The sequence below is a fragment of the Mauremys reevesii genome, linkage group 14, assembly GCF_016161935.1.
Source record: "Mauremys reevesii isolate NIE-2019 linkage group 14, ASM1616193v1, whole genome shotgun sequence".
Lineage (NCBI taxonomy): Eukaryota > Metazoa > Chordata > Testudines > Geoemydidae > Mauremys > Mauremys reevesii.
The window spans coordinates 32,896,552-32,912,298 of record NC_052636.1 but is presented as its reverse complement, the minus strand read 5'-3'; the positions used below and the strand labels follow the sequence as shown (position 1 = coordinate 32,912,298).

General features: G+C 47.1%; 1 pseudogene; it reads right to left on the bottom strand.

Annotated features, from left to right (window-relative positions):
• Positions 1-1,746: 1,746 nt before the first annotated feature.
• On the bottom strand, positions 1,747-2,397 carry LOC120381750 (annotated as a pseudogene).
• Positions 2,398-15,747: the final 13,350 nt, after the last annotated feature.

The window sequence follows — 15,747 nt, the reverse complement described above, 5'->3', positions numbered from 1 at the left end:
AACTAGTGGTGTTCCCCAAGGGTCAGTCCTCGGACCAATCCTATTCACCTTATTCATAAATGATTTGGAGAAAGGGGTAAACAGTGAGGTGGCAAAGTTTGCAGAAGATACTAAACTGCTCAAGATAGTTAAGACCAAAGCAGACTGTGAAGAACTTCAAAAAGATCTCACAAAACTAAGTGATTGGGCAACAAAATGGAAAATGAAATTTAATGTGAATAAATGTAAAGTAATGCATATTGGAAAAAATAACTCCAATTATACATAAAATATGATGGGGACTAATATAGCTACAACAAATCAGGAAAAAGATTTTGGAGTCATCGTGGATAGTTCTCTGAAGATGTCCACGCAGTGTGCAGAGGCGGTCAAAAAAGCAAACAGGATGTTAGGAATTATTAAAAGGGAATAGAGAATAAGACTGACTATATTATTACCCTTATATAACTCCATGGTATGCCCACATCTTGAATTCTATGTACAGATGTGGTCTCCTCATCTCAAAAAGATATACTGGCATTAGAAAAGGTTCAGAGAAGGGCAATTAAAATGATTAGGGGTTTATAACGGGTCCCATATGAGGAGAGATTAAAGAGGCTAGGGCTTTTCAGCTTGGAAAAGAGGAGACTAAGAGGGAATATGATAGAGGTATATAAAATCATGAGTGATGTGGAGAAAATAGATAAGGAAAAGTTATTTACTTACTCCCATAATACAAGAACTAAGGGCCACCAAATAAATTAATAGGCAGCTGGTTTAAAACAAATAAAAGGAAGTTCTTCTTCACACAGCGCACAGTCAACTTGTGGAACTCCTTGCCTGAAGAGGTTGTGAAGGCTAGGACTATAACAGGGTTTAAAAGAAAACTGGATAAATTCATGGAGGTTAAGTCCATTAATGGCTATTAGCCAGGATGGGTAAGGAATGGTGTCCCTAGCCTCTGTTTGTCAGAGGATGGAGATGGATGGCAGGAGAGAGATCACTTGATCATTGTCTGTCCGGTTTACTCCCTGGGCTGCTTCTTCTCTACAACTATAATTGTCTTTTTACACCAAAATCACTAACTTGAGCACCCAATTCCATGTACAGTCCTAGTGGATGTAAGGCACAGGTAACTTTTGCCTCAGGGTAGCTTGTTGGCATCAACCCTCTCTCCCCCACCTGGAGCTGATGAAATTCCTGTCTGGAGGGACACACGCTCCTACAAGTCAAAAGGAAAGGAGCTGATAGAAAAGATCACAGGACTGACCCCAAAGAAGGGTTAGCTGCAAAAGGCAGAAGCAGGCAACTCATCTGGCAGAGCTGAGAGACCACAGTGAAGATGGTGCAAAGATCACTATATTGGAATTAGCAAATGTGATTTTTTTTAAAACAAATCTTTGGGAAGCCCTAATAAAGGCATTTCTTACAGTTCTCTCCGATTGGGATTTTCTGATCTCTAATAGGGAATGACATCTGATTGAAGCTTTTCCCAAATGCAGAGCATGTGTAGGGTCTCTCTCCACTGTGGATTCTACGATGTCTGACAAAGTCTGAGTGCTCAATGAAACTTTTCCCACACTCAGAGCATGTGTAGGGTATCTCTCATGTGTGGATTCTCTGATGTGTGATAAGGTTTGAGTGCTGACTGAAGCTTTTCCCGCACTCAGCGCACGTGTAGGGCATCTCCCCCGTGTGGATTCTCTGATGTGTGATAAGGTGTGAGCGCTGACGGAAGCTTTTCCCGCACTCAGCGCACGTGTAGGGCGTCTCCCTTGTGTGGATTCTCTGATGTGTGATAAGGTTTGAGCGCTGACTGAAGCTTTTCCCGCACTCAGCGCACGTGTAGGGCATCTCCCCTGTGTGGATTCTCTGATGTGTGCTGAGGCTTGAGCGCAGACTGAAGCTTTTCCCACACTCAGAGCACGTGTAGGGCGTCTCCCCTGTGTGGATTCGCTGATGTGTGATAAGGTTTGAGCGCCAATTGAAGCTTTTCCTGCACTCAGCGCAGGTGTAGGGCGTCTCCCCAGTGTGGATTCTCTGATGTGTGAGAAGGTGTGAGCGCATAATGAAGCTTTTCCCTCACTCAGCGCACGTGTAGGGCGTCTCCCCTGTGTGGATTCTCTGATGTGTGATAAGGTTTGAGCGCTGACTGAAGCTTTTCCCGCACTCAGAGCATGTGTAAGGCATCTCTCCTGTGTGGATTCTCTGATGTGTGATAAAGTTTGAGCACTGACTGAAGCTTTTCCCGCACTCAGAGCACGTGTAGGGCGTCTCCCCTGTGTGGATTCGCTGATGTGTGATAAGGTTTGAGCGCCAATTGAAGCTTTTCCCGCACTCAGCGCATGTGTAGGGAGTCTCCCCTGTGTGGATTCTCTGATGTGTGATAAGGTTTGAGTGCCGACTGAAGCTTTTCCCGCACTCAGAGCACGTGTAGGCGTCTCCCCGTGTGGATTCTCTGATGTGTGATAAGGTTTGAGCGCCAAATGAAGCTTTCCCCACACTCAGCGCACGTGTAGGCGTCTCCCCGTGTGGATTCTCTGATGTGTGATAAGGTGTGAGCGCTGGAAGCTTTTCCCGCACTCAGCGCACGTGTAGGGCTTCTCCCCTGTGTGGATTCTCTGATGTGTGATAAGGTTTGAGCGCTGACTAAAGCTTTTCCCGCACTCAGCGCACGTGTAGCGTCTCCCTGTGTGGATTCTCTGATGTGTGCTGAGGCTTGAGCGCAGACTGAAGCTTTTCCCACACTCAGAGCACGTGTAGGGCGTCTCCCGGTGTGGATTCGCTGATGTGTGATAAGGTTTGAGCGCCAATTGAAGCTTTTCCCGCACTCAGCGCACGTGTAGGGCGTCTCCCCCGTGTGGATTCTCTGATGTGTGATAAGGTTTGAGTGCAGACTGAAGCTTTTCCCGCACTCAGCGCACGTGTAGGGCGTCTCCCCCGTGTGGATTCTCTGATGTGTGATAAGGTTTGAGCGCAGAATGAAGCTTTCCCCACTCAGCGCACGTGTAGGGCGTCTCCCTGTGTGGATTCTCTGATGTGTGATAAGGTTTGAGTGCCGATTGAAGCTTTTCCCGCACTCAGAGCATGTGTAGGGCATCTCTCCTGTGTGGATTCTCTGATGTGTGATAAGGTTTGAGCGCTGACTGAAGTTTTTCCCGCACTCGTGGCATGTGTAGTTTGTCTCTTCCAAGTTGATTCTCTCATGTGTAATAACGTCTGAGACGCTACTGAAGTTCTCCTCTGGCCTCTGCTGAGTCTCAGAGGCTTTTACTGTTTCTCGGAGTGCACAACTCCTGGAAACATTCCCTTTGGGTCTTCCTGATAACGTCCCATGTGGTTCTCCTTGCTCAGCATCTTCCTGCTGGGGTTTCTGCTCCTCATTCTCACGCACCATCCTATCACCTGATGGGAGACAGAGAGAATCCAGACATAGGTCACTCCCTGTGCCTGAGAGAAAGGAAATCTCAGAGACAGGAATTTTAAAAGGGATGAACAAACCAAAATATGTGCAGGAGAGATCAAACCTATCAGGAGCTGATTTTCCCCAGAGGAGAGAGGAAGGGATCAGTTTTGGTCTGCATTTCACCAGAACATGCAGGGAAAGTGGGATCAGGTAGGGATCTGCTGCCAGTTGTTAGTCAGGATAGGTGGGAAGCCATGAGTGACATCTGCCTAATTATTCCACATCTGCAGGGAACAATCCTGAACTTGGGAGCTCACAAGGTCTTTGTAGGGCATCCCGAATGTTTTCTGTATTCATGGACAGTTTTGACTTGCTTTAACCAAGTCCTCACCTGTGCAGGCAGCTCTTGGAAGCACTTCTTTCTCAGAGGCCTGGAGGTCCAGGACCCACGGCTCTTCCCCTCGTTCCAGCTGTGAGACCACATCAGGTTTGGAATTTAGAAACCCTATGCCAGGCAAAGAAAACAAGGGAGGTCGGTGGAATTTGTGGGATACTTGTCACAAAGAATAGTCCATGGTTTTAAGCTCAGATCATTTTTAAGCAGTAACATCCCAAGACCAGCTTCCTTGGCTCCAAGTGGCAGGAGAGTTATTATTATTATTAATCATACGCATTACCTTAGTGCCTAAGGACCAACTAACAGTGTGTCTCCGTTGTGCTAGGCACAGTACAAATGCAGAATAGTAGATGGCCTGTGCTCTGAAGAATTTACAGTCTAAATAGACAAGACAGATACAGCATGGGGGAAGGGGTAGAACCCTCTGTTAGAATAGAGATATTCAGGCCTGCCTGCAAAGCCTAGACTTTAAGAACTTAGGTGTATTTTTATCACTTAGTTAGTTACAGGAGTATGAAAACAAAGAATCAAAATCACAGTGTGCCTGTGTCTGGGCCTTCTCTCACTAGGATAGTCTGAGGCCTTGTTCTTAGGCTAAGGCCTTTGGCTAAGCACCAGGGGCAGCCATAAGCTGGGAAGCGAAGGGTCACATCCTCACATCCCAAACCAGTCACACTGAAATAAGGTGCTATTGGGCTGTTAGGAAGACAGTCCTGTCTGGATCTTAAGATGGTTAAAGAAACCTTAATTTGATAGCATTCTGTCTGGCAAGAAATCACTTATCAATGCTTGTGGTTGTGAAACCCTCATTTCTGTATTGCTTTATCTTTATGGCCACCACTTTTACATTGTTAATCAGTCTGGTTCTCTAATTGTTTCTCTCTCCTGTATAATTAATGTTGCCAGGTGTAAGTTAATTAGGGTAGTGGTTTATAATTGGTTAGAGCAGGAGTAGGCAACCTATGGCGGCACACGAGCTGATTTTCAGTGGCACTCACACTGCCCAGGTCCTGGCCACCGGTCCAGAAGGCTCTGCATTTTTAATTAATTTTAAATGAAGCTTCTTAAACATTTTAAAAACCTTACTGACTTTACATACAATAGTTCAATTATGTATTATAGACTTATAGAAAGAGACTTTCTAAAAACATTAAAATGTATTATTGGCATATGAAATCTTAAATTAGAGTGAATAAATGAAGACTCCGCACACCACTTCTGAAAGGTGGCCGACGCCTGGGTTAGAGAATTATGTCACAATATGTTAGAATTGGTTAGTTAAATTTCAGGACAATTACTGGTTAAGGTATAGCTGAGAATATTACTCTATAAATGGGGTCAAACAGGAGGGAGGAAGGAAATTGGAATAATAGAATATCAGGGTTGGAAGGGACCTCAGGAGGTATCTAGTCCCACCCTGCTCAAAGCAGGATCAATCCCCAACTAAATCATCCCAGCCAAGGCTTTGTCAAGCCTGACCTTAAAAACCTCTAAGGAAGGAGATTCCACCACCTCCGTGGGGAACTCATCCCAGGGCTTCACCACCCTCCTAGTGAAATAGTGTTTCCTAATATCCAACCTAAACCTCCCCCATTGCAACTTGAAATCATTACTCTTTATTCTGTCATCTGCTACCACTGAGAACAGTCTAGGCCTGGTCTACACTGGGGGGGGAGGGGGAGGAGTTCGATCTAAGGTACGCAACTTCAGCTACGTGAATAGCGTAGCTGAAGTCGAATACCTTAGTTCGAATTACTTACCCATCCTCACGCCGCGGGATCGACGTCCGCGGCTCCCCCATCGACTCCGCCACCACCGTTCGCGGTGGTGGAGTTCCGGAGTCGACAGGAGCGCGTTCGGAGTTCAATATAGCGCGTCTAGATGACGCGATATATTGAACTCCGAGAAATCGATTGCTACCCGCCGATCCGGCGGGTAGTGAAGACGTACCCCTAGATCCATCCTCTTTGGAGCCCCCTTTCAGATAGTTGAAAACAGCTATCAAATCCCCCCTCATTCTTCTCTTCTGCAGACTAAACAATCCCAGTTCCCTCAGCCTCTCCTCAGAAGTCATGTGTTCCAGTCCCCTAACCATTTTTGTTGCCCCCCGCTGGATGCTTTCCAATAGTTCCACATCCTTGGGCCAGGGTTGGGCCCAAAACTGGACACAGTGCTCCAGATGAGGCCCCATGAATGTCGAATGTTGGTTAGGGGGCGAACGGGAACAGGGACACAGGCCAGGCTCTGCGGCATCAGAGCTGGGAAGGGAACAGACTGTATCGGCGTATAGAGATAAGCCCGACTGGTGTGAAGGGCTTTATAGGTGTAAAAAGACTATACCAGCCTGTGACATCATCAACAAAGTGCCCATTTATGCCTGGGTAGGGGCCCTGCTCTGGGAGGGAGGATGCAGCAAGGACTCAGGATCGGTGGCCGGGGTCGCTGTGCATAGGAGATGGGGAGGTTATGTGAGGAGGGGGGTAATGAGTGGGAGAGGGAGGTCAAGAGTTAAAATAATAATATTTTGGGGAAAAAATGGATAATAAAGTGAAACTGAACAGAAATAAAACTGGAGTGGAGGCTCTAAAGCAACAAGGCTTCGGTAGGCATTTGGGGTTAAAGGTCTGGGATCCCCACAGCTCCAAATCCCCAAACCTCTCCTCCTCCCACTGACCCACCCAGCCCACTTCCTGGGTGCCCTTCCCCCACACTCCCCTCCCCTTCTTCACATTACTCTCAGCCAGCACCACCTCCCGGCACCTTGAGAACTTCTTGTATTTTCTCCTCGTCTCTCACAGCCTCCTACCTCCCTGCTGCTTCTTAGCTCTAACCCTGCACACACCCGCCCCATGTCCTGGCATATCTACTACCCCCCGTCTCCGTCCCTCCCACGGCTCGCTTATCCCTTCAGCCATGGGATCCTGAACGGCACCATTCCACGCTCTCCTAAGAGTGCGCATCTGACTGTCACACAAGCCATGCATGAGTCACACACCTATTTACTCAATTTAGAATTCTACAGGCAGCATATTTTCCTCTTAAAATGAGGAAAAGGCATGAAAGCGACAGTGATTAATGTAGTTATGAATGTAGCCAATAAGGATACATTCAATGCAATTTTAAAATGTGTGACAGCACCAAAAAGGCACATGTCCAAAAATGGTACTAGTGGGTGGGAGATAAGGCAAAAAAAGGGGGGCAAGGAAACTTGTCAAAACTTGTATGATGAATAAAGGTATAAAGTTATTACTGCTCAGGTTCTTCAGAGACCCCACAGGTTCTAATAACCCAGGGGACAGGACTCCTTACCCAGCGAGGTCACCGTCTCATAGTTCTCCTGCATGACATCCCTGTAGAGGGCTCTCTGACCAGGGTCCAGCAGAGCCCATTCCTCCCTGGTGAAATATACAGCCACCTCCTCGAAGGTCACCGGCCCCTGAAAGAGCAAGAGTCCAACACTCAGTACCTGCTGCCCCACTCACAATCCCACTATTCACGGAACAGCAGCATCAGGGAAATGGAAGCTCTGAGAGGCACATGTTAACAGAGTCCCACCTCACCTAGCTTAGAGCAGCCAGGCAGCATCAGAGGGTAGAAAGAGAGAAACTTTGTGTCTCCCAGATGACAGACGCAGGCAGGGGCGTCACGTTTATCACATACCTACTAGCCAGAGTTTGATATAGGAGATGGGGCTGGCTCTGGACCCTACTAATGGCTCCCTGGTAGGAAACACTCTCCAAATACAATATAAGGAAGAAAAGGGAAGTCAGTAGTAAAGAATATTAGTTAGAACAGGGTGTGACGAGGCGGTTCTGGTGGGACCCAACTGAGAGTGCCAATTCAGGACCAATTGCTCAAATAGGGCAGTCACAGCCCAAGCCTGGGGTTTTTCCACCTCTAAGGCCTTGGCTACACATGAAAATTGCAGCGCTGGGAGTTACAGCGCTGGCCATGCACCCGTGTAGGGACAGCGCTGGTGTGTGGCCACACTTGCAGCTAACAGCGCTGCAGTGTGGCCACACTTGACAGCATTTCCAGCGCTGTATTGAGAGGTGCATTGTGGGCAGCTATCCCACAGAGCACCTCGTCCTATTTTGGCGCTGAGTATTGTGGGAAGGGGAAGGAAGTGTGCGGGTCATTCTGCTTCCTGTTCCAACGCCCCGTGGTGCATCGCTTCACATCCCAGCAGTCACAGTTATTCCGGCCACGTTTGTGAGTCGCTTGCTGTGTTTTAATCACAATTTCTGTGGGAAATGGAGCCCGAGCTGCTGAGGACTGTGCTGATGAGTGTCATTTGGCAGTTGAGCTCTTCCTTCAGCTCCAAAGTGACAGTGAGGAGTCCGACGATATCGAGTAGCCTGCCGCGTGTGACACTACATTGCTTGTGGCATTCACGGAAATGCTCTGCACAGTTGAATGCCGCTTTTGGGCTCAGGAAACAAGCACTGAGTGGTGGGATCACATCGTCATGGAAGTCTGGGATGACGAGCAGTGGCTGCAGAACTTTCGGATGAGAAAAGCCACTTTCATGGGACTGTGTGCTGAGCTCGCCCCACCCTGCGCGCAAGGACACAAGATGGAGAGCTGTCCTGACGGTGGAAAAGCGGGTGGCTATTGCAATCTGGAAGCTGGCAACTCCAGACAGCTACCGGTTGGTCGGGAACCAGTTTGGAGTGGGAAAGTCGACCGCTGGAATCGTGTTGATGCAAGTTTCCAGTGCAATTAATCGCATTCTGCTAAGAAGAACCGTGACTCTGGGGAACGTGCAGGACATTGTGGATGGCTTTGCACAAATGGGTTTCCCTAACTGTGGAGGGGCGATAGATAGGATGCATATTCCTATTCTGGCACCCCCCCACCTAGCATCCGAGTATGTTAATCGGAAGGGGTATTTCTCTATGGTTCTCCAGGCGCTTGTGGATCACCGTGGGCATTTCATTGACATTTACACAGGCTGGCCTGGAAAGGTGCATGATGTACGCATCTTTCGGAACAGTGGCCTGTTCAGGAAGATGCAGGCAGGGACTTTTTTCCCAGACAGGAAGATCACAGTAGGGGACGTCGAAATGCCCATTGTGATCCTTGGAGACCCCGCTTACCCGTTACTGCCTTGGCTCATGAAACCCTATACAGGGAAACTTGACAGGAGCAAGGACCGGTTCAACTACAGGCTGAGCCGGTGCCGAATGACTGTGGAGTGTGCTTTTGGCCGTTTAAAGGCACGCTGGCGTTGCTTGTATGGGAAGCTAGACTTGGGGGAAAGCAGCATCCCCGTGGTTATATCCGCATGCCGTACCCTCCATAATATTTGTGAAGGGAAGGGTGAAACATTCAGTCAGGCATGGACCACCGAGGTTCAAGTCCTGGAGGCTGAATATGCACAGCCAGAGAGCAGGGCTAATAGAGAGGCCCAGCACAGGGCTACAAGGATTAGGGATGCCTTGAGGGAAGAATTTGAGGCTGAAAGCCAACAGTAATGTTTGTTGCCTTGCATGGGAGTGAAGTGCAGTGGTTACAGTGGTAGGATTCTATTATTCCCTAAAATGATTTGCAGTGCCTGTTTCTTTACTGGGCTAAGGTATCTTTCCACTATCTGCAATAATAAAGACTGTTTTCAAACCAAGAATTCTTTTATTGAAAAGAAACAAACTTCCTTGACAGACACACAACATTTCAGGAACATAAGAGGACAGGGTGGTGGGTTGGTGTACTGTACATTCACAAGTTTGCATATGTCCTGTCTGGAGTGCTGTGCAATGACTGCTGCACTTCAGGGTGCATATACTGCATGGTGATGGGGGTTGAGTACAGAGGGTAATGGTTGTAGTTCTCAGGGCTGGTTGGGGAACGTACAGGTGTTGGAGGCAGCTGGTGGTGGTAAGAACCTGGATGCTGGGGAAGGGGGGGTTGAGCTGACATTGGGGCACAAGGGAAAAGCTTTGGGACGGGGGGGCGGGGGAGTAGCACGGTAGTGCTCTGCTTGCATGGCTACGAGTGATTCCATAGAGTCTGCTTGGCGCGACAGGATGCTTAGCAGCTGCTCTGTGCTCTTCCTCTAGGCCACTGCGTTTCTCTGGCGGATCCTGCTTTCCCTCTGGCGGATCCTGCTTTCCCTTTCTCTCCAGTCCTGCAGAGTCCTACTCTCTCTAGCAGAGTGATCAATAACTGCTTTCAGCATGTCTTCTTTGGTTTTGCGGCTTTTCCTTAGATTTTGCAGTCTCTGAGCAGTGCTGGAGCTAGGCAGTCCAGCAGTAAAGGTCACTTTTGGAAGGCAAAATGGCAACAGTTAACAGGGTAGCATTGTTCATTATCTCATCCAGACAGTAATTCCCACACACTGAAGGAGTTTACAGTCTTCACTTTAGCATACTTTTCCCATAACAAATAATAGCACACAGCAGAACAGGACCCACGAAATGGTGAGTAAGGGGTACTGAGATTGCTTCAAGGCTGTGCAGGGGTTTCTGTGCGTTGGGGACAGCAAACAGCTACAGGGGGGATCTGCATTAAAGAGTCTCCCAACATTTTCCACAGCAGTTACTCCTGGAAGATGTCTCGCTGCTACGGATCACCAGGGAAGCAAGGGAGTGTCTTCTACAGCAATGCGGATTCCGCCCTGGCCCCTACGCAGCTTGCCTGTGTGCAGCAATGGTCCCCCCACCCTCATGGCAGAGTGGCGGACGCGTTAGCCTGACTGGGACAAAGACCACAGTGGCTCTCCTATAAACCTGCACAGGCACATTGCCCATGCTCTGGCTGAAACTTTTCAGGAGATTACTGCAGCCGATTACCGAAGTGATAGACCACATCAATGGGCTATTCCACATCTAGGCATGCCTGCATGCAGCCCAAACCCCACCTCCTCTCCAGAAACATTTCCACCCTGAAAATAAAAGCAGCTTACCGGTAACCCGCTCCTCTGATTGTCCTTCAGCAACTGCTGGCTGCTGGGATTGGCTACCTTCCTCCTGGCTTGAGAAGAGCTCCTGGCTGCATGCCTCCTGGGACTCTGGGGTGTCTTCCCCCATCCCAGTAGCTTCACTCGCTGTTTCCTCCTCCTCCTCCTCCTGCTGCTGCTCCTGTCCCCCACCCTGATCAGAAGTGTCCATCGTGGTCCTCGGATTGGCAGTGGGGTCACCCCCAAGTATCACATCCATCTCCCCGTAAAAACGGCAGGTCGTGGGGGCAGCACCCGAGCGTCGGTTTACCTCACGGGCTTTGTAATAGGCACTCCAGCTCCTTCACTTTAACCCTGCATTGCAGCGCATCCCGCTCATGGCCCCTACCCAGCATGGATCTTGATACCTGCCCAAAGGTATCATAATTCCTACGGCTGGAGCGCAGCTGGGACTGCACAGCTTCCTGCCCCCAAACACTAATGAGGTCCAGCAACTCGCCATTGCTCCATGCTGGGGCTCGTTTGCCACGTGGAGGCATGGTCACCTGCAAAGATTAACTGATTGCACTCCACACCTGGCTGCAGCAAACAGGAAGGGGATTTTTAAAATTCCCAGGGCACTTAAAGGGGCGGGTCACCTGAGGCCAGAGCAGTGGAGTGCAAACTGATGAGCAGAGTGGCTGAACAGGAATTCTGGGACATCTCCTTATTCCCTGGAGGCCAATTAAAGCGCTGGTGTGTGTCCACACCTGATGAGCAGCGCTGGATCACCAGCGCTGCATTCGCTACACCCCAAGCAGACCAGGTGTACAGCCAGCGCTGCAGCCAGGTGTGGAGCCAGACAAGAAGGACTTCGGTTTCACCCCACTGGCTAACCACAAGTCACACAAGCAATTTCCTTAAACACTCCAGTCTCCCAGTATCCCCACCAGTGCCACTCGTCCTGGGGATGAATGGTTATAAAAACCCAGCACCCCAGTAAAAGAAAAAGGTTCTCTCGATCCCAAAGAATCAAGCCCCAGACCCAGGTCACATCAGATCTTACCCACAAATCATGCTGTTGCCAATCCTTTAGAATCTAAAATCTAAAGGTTTATTCATAAAGGGAAAAAGGTAGAGATGAGAGCTAGAATTGGTTAGATGGAATCAATTACATAGAGTAATGGCAAAGTTCTTAGTTCAGGCTTGTAGCAGTGATGGCATAAACTGGAGGGTCAAATCAAGTCTCTGGAGAACATCCCCAGCTGGGATGGGTCATTAGTCCTTTGTGCAGACCTTCAGCTTGTAGCAAAGTCCTCCAGAGGTAAGAAGCAGGATTGAAGACCAGATGGAGATGAGGCATCAGCCTTATACAGGCTTTTCCAGGTGTAAGAACCTCTTTGTCCTTACTGTGGAAAATTACAGCAAAATGGAGTCTGGAGTCACATGGACAAGTCCCTGCACTTTGCTGAGTTACAAGGCATGTCTGCCTTCTCTCCATGGGTCAATTGTGTAGCTGATGGTCCTTAATGGGCCATCAAGCAGGCTACGCAGAGCTAACACCAACTTGTCTGGGATGTCACCCAGAAGCAGAGCACAAATACAAAATACAGACAGTATCAAGCTAATACTTATAACTTCAACTACAAAATGATACATACATACAGACAGCATAATCATAACCAGCAACCCATAACCTGGTCTTAGACACCTTAGATGACCCCCTTTACCTAAGATTTGGTGCCACTACAGGACCTTGGTTGCAAACCATGTTCTATATGGTCCCAGTTTATATCAATAACGTCACACAGGGGTAGGCAACCTATGGCACGGGTGCTGAAGGCAGCACACAAGCTGATTTTCAGTGGCACTCACAATGCCCGGGTCCTGGCCACCAGTCTGGGGGGCTCTGCATTTTAATTTAATTTTAAATGAAGTTTCTTAAACATTTTAAAAGCCTTATTTACTTTACATACAACAATAGTTTAGTTATATATTATAGACAGAGAAAGATCTTCTACAAATGTTAAAATGTATTACTGGCGCACTCAAAACCTTAAATTAGAGTGAATAAATGAAGACTTCTGAAAGGTTGCTCACCCCTGAGTTAGAAGGTCAGAATTGTAGAAAATTGGTAAGGGAAATCAATGACCAATCAATGAAAATAAGAAGGAAGGTTTGAAAAGTATATTAATCCTAACAATGGTAGTGATAAATTACTAGACGGAAATGGCAGAATTATCAAAAATAATGCAGAAGAGGTAAAAGTGTTCAATAAGTGTTCTCTCCTGGATTTGGAGAAAAACAGATGCTGTACTCGCATCATAAGATGTTGACGATGACACTCTTTCCATTCCAACAAGAACTCACAAGGACATTAAACAGCAGCTATTACAGTTAGACATGTTTAAATCAGCAGGTCCGGATAACTTGTATCCAAGAGTTTTTAAAGACCTGGTGGAGGAGAGTGGTGGACTATTAATGTTGATTGTAATTAGGACTTGGAACACTGCGGAAATTCCAGAAGACTGGAATTAAGCTAATGCTGTGCCAATACTAAAAAGTGTAAAAGAGATGATCCAGCTAATTACAAGAGTGTCAGTCTGATATCAATACTGAGCAAAATAACGGAGCTGTCGATACTGGATTTTGTTAATAAAGAATTAAAGGAAGGTAATATAATTAGTATCTATTAACAAAGGTTTAGAGAAAATAGATCCTATCAAACTAACTGGATATCCTTATTAGATGAGATCAAAAGTTTGGTTGCAGCTAATATTATTGATGTAATATGTCTAGACTTCTGTAAGGCATATGACTTGATTCAGCACAATATTTTGACAAAAAACTAGAATGATACAAAATAAACACAGCATACATTAAATAGATTAAAAACTGGGATTGTAAATGGGGAACCATGGTCAAGTGGATTTATTTCTAGCGGGTTCCCACAAGGATTGCTTTTTGCCCGTGTGCTATTTAACATTCTTATCAATGACCTAGAACAGAATATAAAATCATCACGGATGAAGTTTGCAGTACCACAAAGATTGCGGGTGGTGGTAACTAATGAAGTGGCAGTAGATTCAGGCTCCAGCACTGGGAGTCTGAGAAATTTTCCCAGCCCTGGCTGGAGGGTTATTTCCAGTTCCACAAAGAGGAGAAGTTCCATTCCCAAATCCCTTGAAATTAGGCCCTATCTGACACTACACCCCCATATTCATCATAGTGGTATGGTTATAATATGATTAGGACATAATTATGATGCATTTTGTGCAAGATGCGTCATGTGCTGAATATGATTATCCTATTTGTGTGCATGGATCATGTTTGTATTTGAAGTTATGGATATTGACTGTGTAGCTGTATTTCAAATGTGCTTACTCTGGGTAACACCCACAACGAGCCTTTCAGGTACAACAACGAAGAAGCCAGACAGAGCTGATGGCTCATCAACAAAGACAATGGACCGTGGAAGAGCTTAGCCTTCCAGTGATTGTTTCAGCCAGCCTATGAGTCATGGCTACTATGACTCAGCAGGACACGCTAGGACATGTGACTAGACCACATGACAACAAACTCCATTTTGGTACCTGTATTTTCCCACAAACTGGACTGGGAACTTAGTTTGGAACAAATGGTTCCCGCCATATGGAAAAGCTACATAAGGTGGCGTGTGACATCATCTCTTGGCCTCATTCCCCACACAAGCGAACTCCTGGAAACACCTGAGGAACAAAGACTGAACTGGGGGAACTGCTGGTCACAGGGTAAAGGGATTTCTAGCTTGTGTATGGAAACTAGGGGAACTGCTTGTATCATCAGTCAGGGTGAGAAATTGCTAATTCAAATTCTATCCATCTAGTATGTTAGGCTTAGTTTGAGCTTTTGGTTATCTGCTAAGTAATCTGCTTTGATCTGTTTGCTATCACTTAGAGTTGTTGGGATACGTTAGGGTTCAGTAAAACAGCTGGGAAGCTGCTAATGTGCTGACATGCATTGGGGACAAAGGCATAAGCAGGCAGGAATTCTTTGCTGAACAAATAAGTTGCCATAATTTTCCTCTCTCTGTTGCTTGTAAGAACTGACATTGATGCAGCTGCATGAGAAATGTAGTTGCTGGAATGAATGTCCTTTGTGTGAAAGAAAGTAAAAGAAATGTTATCTCCCCCTCCCTTCCTTTCCCAGCTACATAAACAAGCCCTGGCTTATGGCCCCTTCCTCCCTCCCCGAGAACTGCTGTTTAGGGAAATCTGTGGCAACACATTATTGCAAAGAACGGTATTTTCAAGGTAAAAACACCTCTATGATACTGTGACAGTGGACAGGGGTGGGTATACTAATTGTATGAGTGTTTCTATTACTTAATAAGGGGTTTTGGGGTGTTGTAACGGATGTAGGTGTTTACATACAAACTTAGATAAAAGGCATGTGATGTAACTAATCCAGTGCTTACTCGATAGTTGGGTCAAGGGGAACAAGTAGCACAATAAAGAAGCCTGTATTCATATCCGCCTCTGGATCCTTTTTTGTTCTAACAATAATTACTTCAGATCTACCTTTCTGCCATTAATAAACTTGTTTTATGCTTTATCTTAATCAGTGCATTTTGAGTGAAGTGTTTGGGGAAAAGCTGAGCTTGGTTATCACAGGCTTGTTGTGCACATCTTTCCCATATCGAGGGGAAGGGGAACTATATTCATGAGCTGACATTACAGAGATCCCTGTGCACTATAAGATGGGATAATTCTGAATTTATACTACAGCAAGTGTGCAAGGTTGGGGAGCTGGGAAACTGGCTGTTGTCTCTATCTGTCCTTGAGTGGCCCAGGTAAAGCACTCAGGTAGCTTAGTTGGGTGTATGGCGCCACCTGCTGTCGTGTTGGGTGATAACAGGCCCTGGAGAGGCTGGCTGAATCCCCAGCAAAGCAGTGCGAGAAGGGCCAGCCCAGCTTGAGGGTTAGAGGGCGCAGCGGTTCCCAGAAGCCCCCCACAGTGCACCCCGGGGTGACAACGCATCACACCCTAGAGTACACAAGTCTCAGCAGGTTTGTCACATCCTGTCCCCTCCCTTTCTCCACCCAAGAT